Source organism: Zingiber officinale, chromosome 11B (assembly GCF_018446385.1).
Source record: "Zingiber officinale cultivar Zhangliang chromosome 11B, Zo_v1.1, whole genome shotgun sequence".
Taxonomy (NCBI): Eukaryota; Viridiplantae; Streptophyta; class Magnoliopsida; order Zingiberales; family Zingiberaceae; genus Zingiber; species Zingiber officinale.
This window is the reverse complement of record NC_056007.1, coordinates 19,701,940-19,705,238: the sequence shown is the minus strand read 5'-3', so window position 1 is coordinate 19,705,238 and position 3,299 is coordinate 19,701,940. Positions and strand designations below refer to the sequence as shown.

The window sequence follows — 3,299 nt, the reverse complement described above, 5'->3', positions numbered from 1 at the left end:
TACTTCTTTTTGAAAATGGAAAAAAGAGATTTCCAACCTCTCATCAGAAAGTCTTGCCAATTATAATGATATGACTAAAGATTTTATGTTTTTGTGAAACATGAGTAAAAGAGGGTGGAATTGAAATAACACTTGTTTAATTATGCACAAACAGCTAAGAATTTTGAATTTAAGTAATAGCAATAAAGTTAAACTAGATAACTTGGACAACGTATGATTTGAACACATCAGAAACAATTCAAAGAAATGTCAATCAATCAAAAAAAATTAAACCAGTAAAAATCTAGCAAATATGTGCATAATTTTGAAACATAGATAATGAAAGACATTATAACTAGGGAGTCAAAGCTTACCAAAAATTATCATCATTCTTGTTGAGAATTAATGACAGACAACTCTTCTTCATACTCCATTGCGTGTAATGAGCATTCCCTTTCAATTATAAAAATTCCTGAAAAATATATGCCCAGTTAATTTCTTTTGTCGCATGTTTTGTTGGGAAGCTGGCAGTGATACTCAAGAACAGTTCAAATCAATTTTCACGGTGTAGAACTCAAACTATGATGATTTTTGTTCATTCACGTAGAATGCGGAGGGTAATATCTATAACTGGTGATGACTAAACAAATGAAGGATTCCATATTCCGAAGAAGCAACTAATTCTACAGAAAAATAAAAACCACATGTGCTTGCAAAATTTTTCCATATTCCATTCACTTCTTCATGTGCTTACAAAATTTTTTACAGAAAAATAAAAACCACATATCAAACTATAGAGAAAAGACAAGAGTAGCATTTATGTTCTTCAAAGTATAAAGACATGTCAACTTATCACCTGAAATTAAACACAAAATATAAAACAAAGCAAGAGAAACTTAAAAGAGAAAATTCCACTAGTCCTCCAAGTATGTGCAATATTATTTCAACCATAAAGGATAGATACCACTACATCTCACATACGAAATAGAAGAAAAAGAGTTACCCCAAGCAAAACTTCAAAGATAATGTAGATCACAAGATAACAATAACGTGTAGTTAACAAGAACCTATATATGTTTAATCCACTTGAAAATTTTCATTTATAAAAGAGAAAAATCCAATAGTACTCATCCAAGTATGTTTTCTATTGTTTTGACCAAAAAAGATAGAGACCACTTCATGGTATACGCCTCACAGAAGATAAAGAGTTACTCCAAGAAAAACTTCTATGTTTAGTCCACTTGCGAAATTTAATTTTACTAGAGCTTAAACATTTAGAAATTTAGCCAAGGAAAAATTTTAAAGTAAGCAGACTCAAAATATTTGCATGCTAAGATCCTTTAAGTATCTAGAAAAGCACAGGAATATAAGTTAAAATGTTAGGGTATATGAATGCAATTTATTTAAAGTACAAACCTTATCATCTTCTCAACTTGTTTTGCCACATTATATTCCAAATCTACATACTTTTGTTTCGCTCGTCCAGATTTAGCTAACTTTTTGGATTCCAAAATGCTTGGAAGAAGATAAAGCTGATAATCTTCATGTAATAGATCATACTGTATGAAAAATGTTAAAATCTGCTTAGAAATTTTAACCCAAATACACTATAGTACAACGCTTACCTACCTCATCTCTAAACAAAGTTAGAACCAAGTGTTCCTTCAATACTACCTGAAACAAAAATGATGGTATTTGTTAAGAAAAGGGAAGAGAACATTTATTTTGAACTTGGATGCACTGATAAAAAACTATAATGATAATAATTAAAGAAAAATAACTTTCTCATTAAGGCAAGTAAGGTATATCAAAGTTCAACTTAAACAAGAAGGATTATATGACACGCATATTGCCTCATATAAGAATTTTCATGGAGAGGAATATTCAGAATAAGAAAAGATTTAATACCACATGATAAGCAAATAAGTGACAATGAATGCTCATACGAGATGTCATGTGCAAGAAATTTTTTTGTTTAACAAAGATATAATCATCCTCTTTTCCTTTTAGCCTCATGAAGCAAAGCAGACAATCAAAATCTATATGCCCAAGATACGATAATTACATTAACAATTACCAAGATTACTTGCAGGTGAAGCATGCACATCACCTATAATTTTTGTAGAATACTTCAGGGAACAAATTAGTTAATCAAGCCTGAAGGAAGATAAAACAAAGCCAACATTTGACAGAAAATGCCTTTTGAACAACAATCTTCATACATCTGCATCTAGTTAAATTTAGACATGTTTTCCAAACCTATTCCATAGCCATTAAATTAGAGAATTCAACAACAGGCATTACATATAGTATAGTAGCTTAGTAGGAGCATACATTTTTCAATAAACTATTAAATAGCCTAGATATCTAGGAATTCATGAAGAAGTATTCTTGACCTAATTGCTTGTAAACTTGAACTAGTGGTGTTATGATAGATATAGAGTTAGCTATGGATAGTGGTCTTTTTTCTCTCTATAACAAAGTTCTTTCATTGTAGCCTTGATGTTTAGGAAGGACCTTAGGCCTTTGGAGAGACTACTCTCTGTACCTTAGCCATGTGAGCTTTTGAATTGGCTACGATTTGACCACAAGATGCACTCTTTATATTTGCATAATTAGCTGTCAAAACCATTGACTTTTTAATCTAAAAGAAAAGAAATGTGATAAATAGCAAACTGTGGTCAGTGCATGCATGCATCAAAAGAAAAGCATCAAAGCACTATAATTAAAACTATGGAAATGTAACAAAAGATAACATGTCTAACTTATGCCAGTCTCCATATTTACACAAGTACAAAAGATAAAATAGATAGAATACCTATTCTGGTCTATCCAATTAAAATGCATTGCACAAATACAAATATTGATAGAAAAAAGAACAAACACATCCTGTTTCACTTAGATTAGCTTATAACCACCAATGCAACTTCTATATGGTATATGATAAACCAAGACCATCGAAGCACAACTTGTTTAGCTGAACCCCAATCAGAAAATATGCCTGCAAATATTTTTTTTTTATGTTTTTGCCACTATAATTCTAGTAGGCATATGAACTGGAATTGAGTGAGTGATTTATGTGGTTGGTATAGTGAAAGGAAGTGCCGGATTTTGATAATATTCTTCAAAGATGATAAAACATTGGAATTACTTGATTATAACTGCAAAGTTTGGATTTTGAGTATATTTATGGTTCAGATTGTTGGTTGATCGAGAAGAAGCAATAGCAGGATCGGTAGATTTTGAGAGAAGAGAGTTTGGTGTACAAGAACATGATCAAACAGAAAGTGGGCAGATTATTTAGGGGAGATAAAGGAGGC

At 31.1% G+C, this 3,299-nt stretch overlaps 1 long non-coding RNA gene across 1 annotated transcript; it reads right to left on the bottom strand.

Moving 5' to 3' along the window:
• Window positions 1–375: 375 nt before the first annotated feature.
• On the bottom strand, window positions 376–2,567 carry LOC122035063. Its single transcript, XR_006126877.1, has 4 exons — window positions 2,528–2,567; window positions 1,609–1,653; window positions 1,396–1,538; window positions 376–451 (listed from the first exon to the last, which is right to left on the bottom strand). It is a non-coding gene; the product is annotated as an uncharacterized LOC122035063 (long non-coding RNA).
• Window positions 2,568–3,299: the final 732 nt, after the last annotated feature.